Here is a 19272-nt window from a genome sequence, read left to right on the forward strand (position 1 = left end):
TTCTTTATTTCCCATTGTGGTGAAAGTTTACTGTGGTGATGGTGCTGTACAACAAAAAACTATGTGGGATTCGGCCTGTTTTATTGTAACCATAGCTGATAACAAATGTACACAATGTAAACAAATCTTTAAGGTAGTATTGTTTCAATTTTAGGTTATGTGTATCCAAAATCTGTATAAATAGAGAGCATTTTAACAGTGGGTCATTTCTGCTTTCGTGTTTGTATCAACCTGTATTTTATTCACAGCCGCAGTCTCAAAATGTCAGTTTTCGATAAAATAGCGTGTTCCTACATTTCTTCAGAATCCACACTGATCTTTCACCGGTCGTGCTTTACCAGTCCTATGATTCTTCTATAAAAATTCGTATTAACTCTGCAGTTTTTAAAACTTTTTGGCAGATTAAAACTGAGCGCCAGATCGAGTCTTTACTTACGATACTGATGATTTCGTCAGATTCATGTCTGTCAGAATGTTTGGGATTATTACATTACTCTTGAAGTCTGGGATTATTTCGCCTGACTCATGTATCCTCCATACAAAGCGTATCAGGTTTTTAATGGTTGTTTCTACAAAGGACGTCAATAATTCTCAAATAAGGCCGCACAGTCTAGGTGCCTCGTTTCGACTTTGGGCTCTTAGTGTTCTGTTAAATTCTACAACGTGAGAGGTATTCCGTCAAGACCTCGTGCCTTGTTCTCTCTGTATTGTCTAAATTATTTTCCGCTTTCAGTGCTATTCTTCAATGTCCGTCAGTTGTGTGTGTCGATGTGTGTGTGTATTGGTATGTTAATACCCAAATGAATGAATACGTTTTTAAACTTAACTCTGGTGTTTCTGAACGTGGTGTTTAGTTTCTACAACTAACTTATCAACGTAACACCGAATGGAAGGTTTGTATCCTTGAACTATAAGTACATGCAACCAAAACTTCCTTAGATATTTTGTTGTAGACTTCACACATAGTCCTCGTTAAGTTTCCATTTTATGCAAGACTTTCCAAACATCTCTTTTGAAGCGAGAGTGTAGGAACCTCCATTTTGTAATATTCCTCGAATGATATCATTAAACTGTGGTGGATCGGATCTTTTCCGTCTTTTATTGCTATACTCACGAAGTAACAATCTAGAGTACGATTTAAGATATGTTTGACCTTTAATCCCAGCCCTTCTTTCGGATTAGCACAAAATGTTCTCAGTCCATAATTTAAGCAGGTTATAAGTGGCTCTCTATTAGTTCTGTCAAATAAAAACTTGAATTTCTTGTTAAATTTTTTGTCTTTGGCACTCACTGTTCTTGTAATATTACCACGGGCAACAGTCTAGAAAAGATCGGGTGTCTTTGCAGCCATGACGTCAAATATTTCTCCTGCGTATTGGCAGTCAGATTAATTGACAAAGAAGTTGTTTGAGAAGGAATCCAGTATTTCTTAGCAACCTTGGTTGGCTTCACTGTCGATAACGTATACGCATTTTCTCCTAGTGGATAATAAACAAGTTTATCTCATTCCCTTCTACTTCTGCATGGTTGAGACTTTTCAGTGTTGTCAAATTTAGGCATTGGAAAACCACATTTTCGCTGTCGGTTCACTTTGGACCTCTTACATCTAACGTTTCTGGTCATTTTTGTCAATATTTGTCTCAATTTATCTCTCCGATGTATTGTCCACTCTATGTGGAAAGTTTTCCTACTCTCAGTGCGTAATAATATGTGAGCAACACTGATTTCTAGAACTTCTAGGACCTCCCAGCAGACCGTTCAGCAATTGACCACCAATATTTAAATATTCTCACCCTCTGTATTTGTTAACAGATCAATAACAGGTTTCACATGTAGCAAGTTTTCGTCTATGTAACCCAGTTATACCTAGCCTTAAAAACCTAAGAGAAAACCATATCGTTACCTGCCATACGAATGGTTATTTTCTAAGTACACCGCGCACCCTACCTATCCATAATGACTTAATAAGTATCAGAATGTGAGTGAGCTAGAAGGTAGCAAAATCATTTGTCTCCGGGAAGCAGGTTTATTGTACCGAACAATTTCTGTTCGAACACGATATCGCCCTACGGTATTGAGGTTTGTACACTACTGGCCATTAAAATTGCTACACCAAGAAGGAATGCAGATGATAAACGGGTATTCATTGGACAAATATATTATACTAGAACTGACATGTGATTACATTTTCACACAATTTGAGTGCATAGATCCTGAGAAATCAGTACCCAGAACAACCACCCCTGGCCGTAATAACGGCCTTGATACGCCTGGGCATTGAGTCAGAGTTTGGATGGCGTGTACAGGTACAGCTGCCCATGCAGCTTCAACACGAAACCACAGTTCATCAAGAGTAGTGACTGGTGTATTGTGACGAGCCAGTGGCCGAGCAACTGGCTCGTCATAATACCACCATTGACGAGACGTTTTCAATTGGTGAGAGATCTGGAGAATGTGCTGGCCAGGGCAACGGTCGAACATTTTCTGTATTCAGGAAGACCCGTACAGGACCTGCAACATGCGGTCGTGCATTATCCAGCTGAAATGTAGTGTTTCGCAGGGATCGAAGGAAGGGTAGAGCCACGGGTCGTAACACATCTGAAATGTAACGTCCACTGTTCAAAGTGCCGTCAATGCGAACAAGAGGTGACCGAGACGTGTAACCAATGGCACCCGATACTATCACGCCGCGTGATACGCCAATATGGCGATGACGAGTACACGCTTCCAATGTGCGTTCACCGCGATGTCGCCAAACACGGATGCGACCATCATGATGCTGTAAACAGAACCTGGATCCATCAAAAAATGACGTTTTGCCATTCGTGCACCCAGGTTTTTCTTTGAGTACACCATCTCAGGCGCTCCTGTCTGTGATGCAGCATCAAGGGTAACCGCAACCGTGGTGTCAGAGCTGATAGTCCATGCTGCTGCAAACGTCGTTGAACTGTTCGTGCAGATGGTTGTTGTCTTGCAAACGTCACCATATGTTGACTCAGGGATCGAGACGTGGAGGCACGATCCGTTACAGCCATGCGGATAAGATGCCTGTCATCGCGACTGCTAGTGATATGAGGCCGTTGGGATCCAGCACGGCGTTCCGTATTACCCTCCTGAACCCACCGATTCCGTGTTCTGCTAACAGTCATTGGATCTCGACCAACACGAGCAGCAATATCGCGATACGATAAACTGCAATCGCGATAGGCTACAATTCGACCTTTATCAATGTCGGAAACGTGATGGTACGCATTTCTCTTCCTTACACGAGGCATCACACCAACTTTTCACCAAGCAACGCCGGTCAACTGCTGTTTGTATATGAGAAATCGGTTGGAAGCTTTCCTCATGTCAGCACGTTGTAGGTGTCGCCACCGGCGCCAACCTTGTGTGAATGCATATCACAGCATCTTGTTTCTGTCGGTTAAATTTCGCATCTGTAGCACGTCATCTTCGTGGTGTAGCAATTTTAATGGCCAGTAGTGTATGTAAGACGGTGGTATGCAGCGATGGGTGAATTCTACGTCATGCAGTGTGGCCACAATACGGGACGACTTCCCTCTCGTCCGCGTAAGTTACTGCATCACCCACAGAGTTTGTACGACGATTTTGCACTGCAGCAAGTGAGGACCTGTCTGCGTCGACTGTTGGAAACGGTGTGTTGCGGGTTGGGCTGGAAGCACGCATGCCATTGGGTCGGATTGCACTGATTAGAAATGCGGCGAAACTCAGACCGGAACACGTTTGTTAATGATGGTAATAGCGCACTGAGAAATAAAATGTAGTAATTTCAGACGCGTCCTCTGTCAGCCTTCCTTACAGTGACCACCACGTGATAGAGTTTTCGTGGTGAAAGCATTTCAGCTCCTATCTTTTGGTTTGCACAGAGCATAAATGTTAAGCGTGACTGTTTGGAACGCCATTCGATACAACAATCTCTAGTCCCTCTTTTGGAGTAGCAGATGAACAGGAATCTCGACATCATGGGCGTCTTAGAGCCTCAAGTGCCCCCTCGTTCGGTTAACATGCCATGTTTCAGCTAGGCAAAGTGGTGAAAAATGTGGAAGCCTTCTTGGGAGGGCGCTGGTGAAAGCACTCCCCTTGCCCGCATGTTCACTTGAGCTGTGCCCCATCGAACATGCCTTCAGTACACGTGCTCGGCAACTTCGTCTCTGCCCTTCAGCAGCCAGAATTGATGCTTTCTGATTCCGTGTATAAATCGTGTGGACACATTTAGTACCTCTTTCATCCCTTTCTATGAGAGAAGGAAGATCAGAGTTTAAATTTGCGTCAATAAGGTCGTCTGAGACGGAGCAGAAGCCAGGTTTAGAGAAGGATGAGGATGGACGTCGGCAGTGCCCTTCAGATTGACCATCCCGGCCTAACGGGAAAGATAAAGCCTCGATGACTGGACGGGGATTTGAATCGTTGCCCTCCCCAATGCGTCCTTCCCTGGATGTTAGAAGCTTTGACTGTGAAATAAGACATCTTGACACCCTCATATATCATCAGATATCAACTCGGTTTTTAAATCCTAAATATTTGTGCAATTGTGTAATAATTTATGCTATAAAATTCATTTCAACAACTCCTCCTTAGTGTAGCGATTTTCACAACAGTTACTGTGCACATTCGACTTATTACTAAAGTTCTTTTCCCGTTAGTTTATGGGAACCCGTTTACGTTGCCTAGATGTTCTGCTCCTTAGGGGTTCCATAACAGCAGAAAAAATGAAATTATGTGTTTTTCGTAGATGTTAATCTACGGTATTTCCCCTTTCCAACGATGTATCATTCATAAACATTATTGTCTTATTCATGGGTTATTCATTATTTTAAACATAACACTGTGTGGGCGTGACTACGCACATTTGACAGTTCTCAGACTAAAATTAAAGTTTTGAGTCGCCCTATCCCGATGGCATATTCCTGCACTGAATAAGATCGCCATTTGATGTTAATTTGTTTACTTTGCGTTGTTAATTTTTTTAATAAGCTTGTAAGTATTAGTAGTTTTGCGTATAACTACAATTTTCCCGAGTATACAGTGAATTTATCAGAGTTGGTAGAATATAATTTAGTTCATTACAGAAATAAATATAATGTTAGTAGGGTAGAAAATATGAGAAAAACTATATGGGGAGTTTTTTTCATGTCTCTTCAACAGACGATAAACACATTCATAGTCCATGCTCTCCAGGAAGTGAGTCATGGTACGAATTCAACAGAGAAGGCAAAATTGTGACAAACGTGTTCACAGTACAGCTATACCTTATGACACAATAGAGATATTGAAAGAAACTTTCATAGAGTTGTCAATTGTACCCAGAATTCTAATATGTCCATCAAAAACGTAATCTGGGCCACAATTCTCAAGACAGTGTTAGTATCAATTAGTCCACTGCACCTTGGTGTCTTTGTGATGCAGTGACAACTTTCAATGAGAGAAATGTTGCAAGGTATGAAGTCCTGGAAAGACTGCTGCAAATTGTTAGACATTTATCACTGAAACAAAGTTAAATTTAGATAAAGAAACGGTTAGGGCATCAGACAGCTATTAGAGACCTTCAAACAAGGACAAAACATCGCAGAGGAGTAGGAAAAAGGTCATTGCGAGATGAAATGGAAGATCATGCAAACCCATCCTATGGAGCCGGAATGTATCGACAACTTTAATGACTGTTTGCCATAAGCTGTATTTTTTTGAGGATGTTGTTGTTGTTGTGGTCTTCAGTCCTGATACTGGTTTGATGCAGCTCTCCATGCTACTCTATCCTGTTCAAGCTTCTTCATCTCCCAGTACCTACTGCAAACTACATCCTTCTGAATCTGCTTAGTGTATTCATCTCTTGGTCTCCCCCTACGATTTTTACCCTCCACGCTGCCCTCCGATACTAAATTGGTGATCCCTTGATGCCTCAAAACATGTCCTACCAACCGATCCCTTCTTCTGGTCAAGTTGTGCCACAAACTCCTCTTCTCCCCAATCCTATTCAGTACCTCCTCATTAGTTATGTGATCTACCCATCTAATCTTCAGCATTCTTCTGTAGCACCACATTTCGAAAGCATCTATTCTCTTCTTGTCCAAACTACTTACCGTCCATGTTTCACTTCCATACATGGCTACACGCCATACAAATACTTTCAGAAATGACTTCCTCACACTTAAATCTATACTCGATGTTAACAAATTTCTCTTCTTCAGAAACGCTTTCCTTGCCATTGCCAGTCTACATTTTATATCCTCTCTACTTCGACCATCATCAGTTATTTTGCTCCCCAAATAGCAAAACTCCTTTACTGCTTTAAGTCTCTCATTTCCTAATCTAATTCCCTCAGCATCACCCGATTTAATTTGACTACATTCCATTATCCTCGTTTTGCTTTTGTTGATGTTCATCTTATATCCTCCCTTCAAGACACCATCCATTCCGTTCAACTGCTCTTCCAAGTCCATTGCTGTCTCTGACAGAATTACAATGTCATCGGCGAACCTCAAAGTTTTTATTTCTTCTCCATGGATTCTAATACCTACTCCGAATTTTTCTTTTGTTTCCTTTACTGCTTGCTCGATATACAGATTGAATAACATCGGGGAGAGGCTACAACCTTGTCTTACTCCCTTCCCAACCACTGCTTCCTTTTCATGTCCCTCGACTCTTATAACTGCCATCTGGTTTCTGTACAAATTGTAAATAGCCTTTCGCTCCCTGTATTTTACCCCTGCCACCTTTAGAATTTGAAAGAGAGTATTCCAGTCAACATTGTCAAAAGCTTTCTCTAAGTCTACAAATGCTAGAAATGTAGGTTTGCCTTTCCTTAATCTTTCTTCTAAGATAAGTCGTAAGGTTAGTATTGCCTCACGTGTTCCAGTATTTCTACGGAATCCAAACTGATCTTCCCTGAGGTCCGCTCTACTAGTTTTTCCATTCGTCTGTAAAGAATTCGTGTTAGTATTTTGCAGCTGTGGCTTATTAAACTGATTGTTCGGTAATTCTCACATCTGTCAACACCTGCTTTCTTTGGGATTGGAATTATTATATTCTTCTTGAACTCTGATGGTATTTCGCCTGTTTCATACATCTTGCTCACCAGATGGTAGGGTTATGTCAGGACTGGCTCTCCCAAGGCCGTCAGTGGTTCCAATGGAATGTTGTCTACTCCGGGGGCCTTGTTTCGACTCAGGTCTTTCAGTGCTCTGTCAAACTCTTCACGCAGCATCGTATCTCCCATTTCATCTTCATCTACATCCTCTTCCATTTCCATAATATTGTCCTCCAGTACATCGCCCTTGTATAGACCCTCTATATACTCCTTCCACCTTTCAGCTTTCCCTTCTTTGCTTAGAACTGGGTTTCCATCTGAGCTCTTGATGTTCATACAAGTGGTTCTCTTCTCTCCAAAGGTCTCTTTAATTTTCCTGTAGGCTCTATCTATCTTACCCCTAGTGAGATAAGCCTCTACATCCTTAAATTTGTCTTCTAGCCATCCCTGCTTAGCCATTTTGCACTTCCTGTAGATCTCATTTTTGAGACGTTTGTATTCCTTTTTGCCTGCATCATTTACTGCACTTTTATATTTTCTCCTTTCATCAATTAAATTCAATATTTCTTCTGTTACCCAAGGATTTCTACTAGCCCTCGTCTTTTTGCCTACTTGATCCTCTGCTGCCTTCACTACTTCATCCTTCAAAGCTACCCATTCTTCTTCTACTGTATTTCTTTCCCCATTCCTGTCAATTGTTCCTTTATGCTCTCCCTGAAACTCTGTACAACCTCTGGTTCTTTCAGGTTATCCAGGTCCCATCTCCTTAAATTCCCACCTTTTTGCAGTTTCTTCAGTTTTAATCTACAGGTCATAACCTATAAATTGTGGTCAGAGTCCGCATCTGCCACTGGAAATGTCTTACAATTTAAAACCTGGTTCCTAAATCTGTCTTACCATTATATAATCTATCTGATACCTTTTAGTATCTCCAGGGTTCTTCCACGTATACAACCTTCTATCACGATTCTTAAACCAAGTGTTAGCTATGATTAAGTTGTGCTCTGTGCAAAATTCTACCAGGCGGCTTCCTCTTTCATTTCTTAGCCCCAATCCATATTCACCTACTACGTTTCCTTCTCTCCCTTTTCCTACACTCGAATTCCAGTCACCCATGACTATTAAATTTTCGTCTCCCTTCACAATCTGAATAATTTCTTTTATTTCATCATACATTCCTTCAATTTCTTCGTCATCTGCAGAGCTAGTTGTCATATAAACCTGTACTACTGTAGTAGGTGTGGGCTTCGTATCTATCTTGGTCACAATAATGCGTTCACTAAGCTGTTTGTAGTAGCTTACCCGTGTTCCTATTTTCCTATTCATTATTAAACCTACTCCTGCATTACCCCTATTTGACTTTGTGTTTATAACCCTGTAGTCACCTGACCAGAAGTCTTGTTCCCCCTGCCACCGAACTTCACTAATTCCCACTATATCTAACTTTAACCTATCCATTTCCCTTTTCAAATTTTCTAACCTACCTGCCCGATTAAGGGACCTGACATTCCACGCTCCGATCCGTAGAACGCCAGTTTTCTTTCTCCTGATAACGACATCCTCTTGAGTAGTCCCCGCCCGGAGATCCGAATGGGGGACTATTTTACTCCGGAATATTTTACCCAAGAGGACGCCAACATCATTTAATCATACAGTAAAGCTGCATGCCCTCGGGAAAAATTACGGCCGTAGTTTCCCCTTGCTTTCAGCCGTTCGCAGTACCAGCACAGCAAGGCCGTTTTGGTTATCGTTAAAAGGCCAGATCAGTCAATCATCCAGACTGTTGCCCTTGCAACTACTGAAAAGGCTGCTGCCCCTCTTCAGGAACCACACGTTTGTCTGGCCTCTCGACAGATACCCCTCCGTTGTGGTTGTACCTACGGTACGGCTATCTGTATCGCTGAGGCACGCAAGCCTCCCCACCAACGGCAAGGTCCATGGTTCATGGGGGGGAGTTTTTGAGGATAATGTGTACTTTTTCTCAGCTTCTACTTGCTAGAATTTGTTCAAAATTACGGGATACATTGATCTGAGCATTGAGCATACTTTAACACAGAGTTTTCCTATTTTGTAAATATCAGTGAAGTTAGAACCTTACGACGTAGAAAAATGTAGACAGTTCCTTATTTTGATGTCCACTTTTTACAGAAATAATTATTATTTTAAAACTAGTGTTTTTAGAAATACTTCTGTCAAAGTGGTTAGAAATGTGTAACCACAAGCTGCATTTTTTTACAATTTTTGATTCCTAAGAGTTTCTGATAAAAGGCGTTTTTCACATGAATAAATTTCACATTATTTGAGATAAGAATTACCCACCTGCCCAGATTCCTTAATTTCCTTCACTGCATTAATAAAAGCCAATCACTGCGCGGAAGTAAAAGTGTTACTTATAACACATTACATAGGTACTGAGTTCTGTAAACTAAGTGTTCCATTATTGTGACCAAAATTGTATTTAGTCTTACAGTAACAAAATACAGAATGCATACTCTTCAAGATTAACTTATTCTTGGCAGTTGTGACGGCAACAGTGTTGGCGGCGGACGATGTGTATGCTGTCGACCCAATTCCAGTATTCGAACACCCGCCTCCACCATTCCCAGTCCCCGGCGTGGACCACGTGGGACATATGGGCCTCCCAAACGCCCCTTTTCATCCTGGAGACAATTGTCCGGCAGTCTGCCCACTCCACTGGGATCCAAGGATCGCCGTATGCGAGCCAGGCAGATTGGCCGTGTTCGTCAATCACTGCGCCTTGCAACGGGAAGTCTGCCTGTTGAACAGAAGTAAGTGTTAGTGGTCAGGTGAGACTAGCAGGCTCTACAGTCGTAAGCTCGAGATTCTGATCGTCCTGTTTGTTCCTCTGTTGCAGAATGTTTGTTGTTCAAACCTGAATGGGATCCTCACCATCCTGAGGGGTGGCACTAGGCTTCTGAATGGGCAAGGAAGTAATAAGACGAGGACTGAACGAAGCAGACAAATCGACTATTACACTTCAGATCATCATGATAGCTACTCACTTTGTTGTTTACGTGTTCAAATATATGTAAAAAGACGTTTTCTCTTTAGCTTTCCTTACCTTCACTTTACATATCAGGAAACTGTGATCAGATTCTTGATCTTCGCATTCGAAAGCGAACTTATATCTCTGTAACGCACTGATATGCAGTAAAATACTTGGTTTTCGGCTTCAAATCACAGTTCTACGTTCCCGTTATATTTTAGCCTGGTTTCCCTGCACAACATCATGTGATAACTTAGGTTTATCATTTTTCAAGGTCACAGGATGTTTACTCTCCTATAATTTCCAACTACAGTACTCGTAAAGCTTTTTCGATTATGAAATAATATCAACACAACATACAACTTAGGCCTTCCTTCTTCCTGTTAATGAAGAAATACCAGTTTTCTTCCTGTGGATAATATTCTATAAAATCATACCCAATACTACATTGTATATTTTCTAAGAATTTTTCAACATTGACTCGTGTACAAAGCTCAGCTTCCAACCGCTAAATAGGGTTGGTGTTTGATGTTATTGTCCGAATTTTGATTTTAATACTCTTCCCAACCGAGAAACGTTTATTTCTACTTTATGAACAACGCATACATTTATTGCTTTTCTGTTTCCTTTTTGCATAAATGTTGTAAACAGCAGCTGCTTGTATAGTTAAAATACTTTTTTTTGTAGTTCCTGTATTACTTACATTAACTTCGCATTTATCTTTCTGTCTCTGGATTGATTATATGGCTGATTGATTTGGGTTTTATGGTGAATGAGATTTTCTGGCATATACTTCTAATTTGTAGTTCTCGTTTTCGCGTTCAGGTGGTTGTAAAGTTAAATCAGAATCAGTTACTTTCTTAATTGAAAGTACTTGTCATTGACGTACAAACGAGTGTATGCTTTCATACGTGTTTTTTTCCTCCATCTTTTGTTCGAGCCTCGGCCACAGAGTTTTAAGCCACCAGGTTTGAAGGAACCACCACAAACTCAGTGCAGATGCGTGTGTGCGTGTTTTGCAAAAGGGAGGGTTGGGAGAGAGACAGAGAGAGAGAGAGAGAGAGAGAGAGAGAGAGAGAGAGAGAGACACAGAGAGAGAGAGAGAGACAGAGAGAGAGAGAGAGAGAGAGAGAGAGAGAGAGAGAGAGACAGACAGAGAGAGAGAGACAGAGAGAGAGAGAGAGAGAGAGAGACAGAGAGAGAGAGAGAGAGAGAGACAGAGAGAGAGAGAGAGACAGACAGAGAGAGAGAGAGAGAGACAGAGAGAGAGAGAGAGACAGAGAGAGAGAGAGAGAGAGAGAGAGAGAGAGCGGGGGGGGGGGGCGGGTTAAAGTGGTGAATGGTATTCTGATACATGAGTATCAAATACCTTCTTTATATGTAGAAATTATGTTAAAGTAAATTCATTAACTACTTCACTTTAACACAATCATTTGAAATTACTATGTTACAATCTTCAAGAAGTTCTTCGATATTGATTTCATGAATGGTGCAGAAGAGGGTAATTAAAATAAACGACCATTCAAGTGTATATACGAATGAACTCGTGATTTAAAAACCAAACTAATGGTTCATTTTGAACATTTTTTAAAACCGATTGCCAATAACTGTTAAGTATTTTTTTAAATGCGTGACATGCAGCTGTTTGCCTTTTATTATCACTACTAGTTGTGGCTTACATCATTATGGTATCTGTATACATCAAAACCAACCATGAAACAACTATAAATACATCGTCTAATCAGTTATGCGTAGGTTGTATAATTTAATACTTACAAAAGAACAAATATTAATCACATGTCACAGCATATTATATCAATATGACAGTTCACATAATTACTGCATCATCTGAACTGGTGAACATCTACAGAACCAAATAGATATCCATGTACAGAAATTAGATGGGCTGGTTTGAAATCTGTTATAACTGATCATCAGCTGAGTGTAAATTTATCAAAGAGTATCGAACCGTATGTTAGTTATTATGAAAAAACTGAACTAAAGATGCAAGTAATGTTGGTTTCCACAATTTACTGCAACTAGTCGCATTTGTTTTATTATTTAATTTTTATGTCCAATTATCGGTTTTGCATCACCTAGCAACTCATCATCAGATCGTACACATTCATTGCATGTTTGCAACATTGTGAGGCTCATTTAGCTAAGGCAGAATGTATGAACGAAACATGTAAGCATTGAATCTGGCGAGAATTATTTACATTATGAGATCGATTTAGTTTCATTACGTTAGTAGTATCTTTTGGATTCTTCTTGGTGCACACATTGTTTTAGAAAACATACCGAATGTTTTTCAATAACGTTAATTTTACACCACGTAACAAGTTTAGCCACAGGTAGCTATTTTCATATGCTTTACAAAACGTAAATAAATCAAAGAGCGTGATTAAAGTTATAAGCGTTTGTATTGGAGCAGAGCGTCTCTTTGCTCAGCACTTTCATTGCACATTGGCGACAGTAAGTATATATGTACTACTTATGTGCTTTACTGCAAAAATAAAACATATTTATATTACAAACATGACATGTACTATCTACAATATCTGTTAAACAATGAGACTGGATGATATTATTCTCTGATGTTAGTGCTGAAATTACGTTCGACATTTATCTTGATGTTTAATAGACATTCATCATCACTTATGAGATAAATATTCGAACTCTGCAGGAAGTGTGTGTGTGTGTGTGTGTGTGTGTGTGTGTGTGTGTGTGTGTGTGTCTGTGTGTCTGTGTGTGTGTGTGTGTGTGTGTGTGTCTGTGTGTGTGTGTGTGTGTGTGTGTGTCTGTCTGTGTGTGTGTCTGTCTGTCTGTGTGTGTGTCTGTCTGTCTGTGTGTGTGTCTGTCTGTCTGTGTGTGTGTCTGTCTGTCTGTCTGTGTGTGTGTCTGTCTGTCTGTGTGTGTGTGTGTCTGTCTGTGTGTGTGTGTGTCTGTCTGTGTGTGTGTGTGTCTGTCTGTCTGTGTGTGTGTGTGTGTGTCTGTCTGTCTGTGTGTGTGTGTGTCTGTCTGTCTGTGTGTGTGTGTGTGTGTCTGTCTGTCTGTGTGTGTGTGTGTGTGTGTGTGTCTGTCTGTGTGTGTGTGTGTCTGTCTGTGTGTGTGTGTGTGTGTCTGTCTGTGTGTGTGTGTGTGTGTGTATGTCTGTGTGTGTGTGTGTGTGTGTCTGTCTGTGTGTGTGTGTGTGTCTGTGTGTGTGTGTGTCTGTGTGTGTGTGTGTGTGTGTGTGTGTGTCTGTGTGTGTGTGTGTGTGTGTCTGTGTGTGTCTCTCTCTCTCTGTGTGTGTGTGTGTGTGTGTGTCTCTCTCTCTGTGTGTGTGTGTGTGTGTGTGTGTCTCTCTGTGTGTGTGTGTGTGTGTGTGTGTGTGTGTGTGTGTGTCTGTGTGTGTGTGTGTGTGTGTGTGTGTGTGTGTGTGTGTGTGTGTGTGTGTGTCTCTGTGTGTGTGTGTGTGTGTGTGTGTGTGTGTGTGTGTGTGTGTGTCTCTCTCTGTGTGTGTGTGTGTGTGTGTGTGTGTGTGTCTCTCTGTGTGTGTGTGTGTGTGTGTGTGTGTGTGTGTCTCTGTGTGTGTGTGTGTGTGTGTGTGTGTGTGTGTGTGTGTCTCTCTCTCTGTGTGTGTGTGTGTGTGTGTGTGTGTGTGTGTGAGAGAGAGAGTTTCTTTTCCTCTGAGTTGGTTAGCTTTCCTGAATTAAAAATTGTCTGAAATTTTGATCCAATGGGTTGTTTGCTAAGACAGTTTGTTCATTTGATTGTTATCGTTGAATATCTCTTAATTCTTCCAAGAGATTCATCTTTACTTCTTTGTCTACACGCAATGAATAAATAACATCTGATAATTAACTGCTAGGTGATTCGAAACCGCCAATCGAAAATAAAGATTGAGTAACAAAATAAAAGGCCACTGGTTGTAGAAAACTTCATTTATCACAATCCCAGTGTCCCACAATCATATTGGATAAAAGTTTTAAAAGTAATATTCCTTCATATGTACTGTGTTAGAAGTTATTACTAGATATTACACAAATCATTGACTCTAGACATACAAAAACAATACGAATTATACTACAAACTTGCAAGTCAGTTGTACAAGAGTATAATGAAATGAAGGAAGTCAGTTACACAAGAATGTAATTTAATGAAAAACAGGATCTGACTGACAGGTTGCCATTGAAAATAGTAATAGTCAGAATCAGTAACGTAAGCATATGGTCACTTCTACACACACACACACACACACACACACACACACACACAGTTCTGAGTGGAGAAAATCTTCACTCTGCTGTGAATCGAACCTGGTACTCTGTAAACTAGAGTCAACAATGCTAACGCGAAGATCACGAGATGCTGACATGCTTAAAATGTAGCATAGCCGTAGGTTGGAATCAAGGAACAAAGCTGGAAACAAAGTCACATGACCAATGCTAAGTAATGACAACATTGCCCGCACTGTAGGTTGAAATCAAGAAATAAAGCTGGAAACTGTCACGTGACCAGTGCTAAGCAATGAAAACATTGCCTGCAGTAGGCTGGACACAACGAAGCAACTGCCAATACGAAAGAACAGGCAAAAATATAACAATATAAGTATCCAGGTATCATATCAAACATTAGAATGTAATATCTAGCACAGTATTTATAAGTCACACAAGTGTTGAGCATAACACACTACAAGCCCTGTAGTAGGTTGGAGGCACTATGCATGTGCTAATATGATATAACAATTATAAATATTACATAACAAATTATACATTTCTTAAGGCCATCATTATGTATAAGAACAAGCTATATCTTTTCTCATCAACAAAAAGGGAACAGTTTTTGGAAACACAAACAAAAATGTTACAATCACTTTAAAAGAACAAACGTCATTCAGTCAATCCTTCATATAACTGACAGGAAAGGGGAGCATATAGCTGTCTCCTGAAATAAAAGTAAAAAGAGTATATAGGTGTACACTGTAGAGTATTCCATTAAGCCCAGTGACACTGAGTACCCATTGAAGCACAACCAGAGCCAGATTCCAACACCTACTACGAGACATTTTGAGACACTTAAAGTTCACTCAGTAATGGAAATGGAAGATTTTAAACCATAAAGCACCATTCTGATATTTTCACAAAATGTAGAAATTGAAACAGTCGTTGTATAATTCAACAATTGTTGGACATGAACAGTAGCATCTCACGTATCAAAAGAACTCTTTGTAGTCTGATATTGCAAGATGCCTGGGTTTACCATTTGCAAGATTCTGGTAGTGGTTGCCAATTGTAAGATTCTGGCAGTGGTTGTCAAATGTAAGATGGTGCTTGTTTTCATAAACGATTACAAGCTGTTGTCTAGTGTGTAAAAGAACAGGATCTGACTGACAGGTTGCCATTGAAAATTAACAGCTTGAAAAAAAAGTATTCTTGCATATTAATCAAAATATCAAAAAAATGTTAATGAGTATATTCAATTTCATTGTTATTGAACCTTGATTTTTGACAAATCCATGACTTTAATAAAATGGCAAAGGCAATGTAAATCAGAACACTGAGAGGAGTTATGGTCTAAATAACAACTGATTTATTCTTTCTTAATATAAAATGACAAATTATGGCTACAGAAATGTCACACAAACATTTTATCTGACAATTGCTTTGAACAATATGCAGTCTATGGCTAACAAAGTGATCATCTGGGGATCAATGCACTCATACTAAATAGAACTAATCGCCTTATCTGACTTCATAAATGTGAGCCTGTGGTATGGCCCAAAAACTACGAACTGTCAAGTATCTATACTCAACAATTGCACAAAGAAAAATATGGTTCCAAAGAACAGTGTGCTGAGAAGCATATATTGAAGCCTTTCACGAATACTTTACCCTTCTGCAGGTGAGGGCAGCACAGAACGACGGGCTCTCTGAGTGCAGTCATAGACAGCGGCAGTCTGTTATTAATGTCACACGCCCGGAAAGATACGAATATGCAGTCTCTCGTTTAGCTGATTCGGAATGCAGATACTCTGCTAAGAGCCTCTGAAACCCTGATGGATTCCAGTGTGCTGGTGGACCCGTTTGCTGGTCTACCAAACCAGTTTGACTCCGTGACACGACTATGCCTGACGGAATATGCCAAACGGTTAGATGACCGACTGTAACAAATAAGTACACCCACGCACAACTTGTTATGTGCAAGATGCAACAAGCAGTACCTCTGATGGTTCAGATGGTGACTGGAACAGGCTCTAAGTGGCACGCTAGCAAAGGATACAAGTATCACAGTCTAGGTAACGACCTACCATTCTTTACTAGCGAAGTGCCAGTACAAGAGAGAACTTCTCTATTCTCTACAGCTCTCCTTCATGGCTCGGTAGCATAGCACATTTCCATGCTTAGACCACACCCACTTTAGCACACGCTAACCACGAACTAGTGGTCGGCATTCGAAGCTGGGAGACTGCCCCCCTGCTCTACTTACACAGATTTAACCAACTAGCGACTTTAAAAATTAAGTGGAAGAAAAGGAAAAAGATTCAGCTTCATGCCCTCTTTCGCACACGTTTACGCCATGTCTCTGCTAAAAGCATGACTTGGATGGAACCACAACCCTCCATAAAAATATTGCTATCTCCCCTGTTGCGTCCGTTTTGAACTTTGTAAAGAACAGCCATAAACTCGCCAAAAGCTTCATGCCTTCACAAATATGTTTTGTAGCAGTGTCTGGATGCCTGGGTGCCATTGCCCTGTACATGAACTTGCAAAAAGTATCAGTCATCTCATCTGCTTTCTGGCTAAGAAGTCTGGCCATCAGATCAAAGCTGCAGCGATGTCTTGGCCCTAGTCAGCCTACCTGGATGCGGCCGCCTACAGACCAGCGCCACCCACTGTGTCTGCACAATGAGACCGGGGGTTTGGCTGTCAGCAAACGTTTTCACCTAGGTACACCCATCCGTTCCGCTGAAACAAGCTCCCCTCCCCTCTCAGTTGCTGTACGCTTTTAGTGCTGTCAGTTAACTCAGCACCCTCTTCTTTTGAACACAGGTAAAGCTAACTGCTATGCCTTCTCTAGAGCACACAAGCAAGAGCGTTAACTACTGCCAGCCATTTCATCATATGAATGAAGTCAGATCTTGAAACTTCCTGGCAGATTAAAACTGTGTGTCCGACCGAGACTCGAACTCGGGACCTTTGCCTTTCGCGGGCAAGTGCTCTACCAACTGAGCTACCGAAGCACGACTCACGCCCGGTACCCACGGCCTTACTTCTGCCAGTATCTCGCCTCCTACCTTCCAAACGTTACAGAAGTTCTCCTGCGAACCTTGCAGAACTAGCACTCCTGAAAGAAAAGTTTGGAAGGTAGGAGACGAGATACTGGAGAAGTAAGGCTGTGGGTACCGGGCGTGAGTCGTGCTTCGGTAGCTCAGTTGGTAGAGCACTTGCCCGTGAAAGGCAAAGGTCCCGAATTCGAGTCTCGGTCGGGCACACAGTTTTAATCTGCCAGGAAGTTTCATATCAGCGCACACTCCGCTGCAGAGTGAAAATCTCATTGAAGTCAGATCTTATCAAATGTAGAAGCAAAGTAATAAATATCGCCTTCCCAATGAACATTAAACAGCATGACACCATATGAAAAGTGGGATTGCTGTGCAGTCTCTCATAACCTCCCCTTTCCTCTCAGATTTATTCTTGGGGAGTGTCACACTTTAAAATGGTTAGTGTGACACAGAACAAAATAAATTGTGAGACTTTAATTGAGCCATTATCAAAGAAATAAACATGAATCAATCTCTGTTCACCATAAGCCCAAGCACAATTTTACTGTGGCTTTACCAGTTTCAACCAGGGGTTATACATACATTCTCTGCTGCATGACTATAAAATTAAAGTGAGAAAAAAGATGTGATGGGCATACCATCGGGTCATATACCTGTATACCCAGACTATGATGACCATTACTTAACAGTTACAGGGTCATGCAGACATTTATCTACACATTCATTCAGAAATTGGTACCATTGAATGTTGTTTTCCTAACCAGAATATAATATTGTTGTCTTGAGGACTCTCTGCCCCATAGAAAGTTACAACCCTTACTCAACCATACACATGGCTGCATTAATTCCTTGACAGAACATTGATCACAAGTGTTCACACATTCACCCAATATAAAAGAATCATTGTGTTCGTGCGGCATGTGACATTTGTTTATCTTATTTCTTTAACAAGAGTCAGTCTGCTCCTTTAGTACAAAGATGTGTGAACACAACAAAACAGCCGGCCGGGTGGCCGAGCGGTTCTAGGGGCTACAGTCTGGAACCTCGCGACCACTAAGGTCGCAGGTTCGAATCCTGCCTCGGGCATGGATGTGTGTGGTGTCCTTAGGTTAGTTAGGTTTAAGTAGTTCTAAGTTCTAGGGGACTGATGACCTTAGAAGTTAAGTCCCATAGTGCTCAGAGCAATTTGAACCATTTTGAACAACAAAACAACACATAAGTGACATAAAACAAGTGAATCTTTACACAAAACGAAAAAATACGTGAGTTAAGATAAAATAAAACTTATTACGAAAACCGAGAAAATACATGTAATCTTGTGAAAGTGAAAACAGCAATGCACATATAAAACAAATTAATGAAAAGCAACAAATATCACAGCTCCCTTCTCAAAGGTCTTTAGGGACTCCAATTTTTTAAATTTACAGTTGTCACACAATTAAACACAGCACTACACGTGCCATGTAATAGGTTGGATGTGGCAGATATGCTGGATGAGTTTGCCAAGATGGGTTACCCCTTTTATTCAGCAGCAACCTCAGTGTGGTAGGATCTCCTCCTTGTCTGGGCAGCAATCAGTGGCGTCTTGATTACTGACCTTCTTGGATGATATGGTAGTCGGCAACCTGTTACCGTCGTCGACAAAGTTCATGGGTTGAGCCAGGCAACATATGAACACAGGCTTGAGGTGAATCACCACCCGCTGTCGTCGTCTGTGGCGTCCCGTGTCTTCAGTGATGTAAGTTACTCCATTCAGCGCTCCGCATACTCTTTCATTCAGTGCTATGGGACTTTGGAAGCCGGTAGCGGTGGAGAAAGTAGTTGGGTGCCCCCCCCCCCCCCCCCCCCCTCGCAGCTCCAAGTGCTGGCGGACGACCTTTACTTCCCGGTGTCAACGACATCTCCAACTGCCTGATACATCGCCATCCACTCAGCTCCCACTCCCGTAATCTA

General features: G+C 41.2%; 1 non-coding gene across 1 annotated transcript; it reads right to left on the reverse strand.

Moving 5' to 3' along the window:
• Window positions 1–17202: 17202 nt before the first annotated feature.
• On the reverse strand, window positions 17203–17277 carry Trnas-cga. The gene has a single exon. It is a non-coding gene; the product is annotated as a tRNA-Ser (tRNA).
• Between the last annotated feature and the right edge of the window lie 1995 nt (window positions 17278–19272).

The sequence above is a fragment of the Schistocerca piceifrons genome, chromosome 4, assembly GCF_021461385.2.
Source record: "Schistocerca piceifrons isolate TAMUIC-IGC-003096 chromosome 4, iqSchPice1.1, whole genome shotgun sequence".
Taxonomy (NCBI): Eukaryota; Metazoa; Arthropoda; class Insecta; order Orthoptera; family Acrididae; genus Schistocerca; species Schistocerca piceifrons.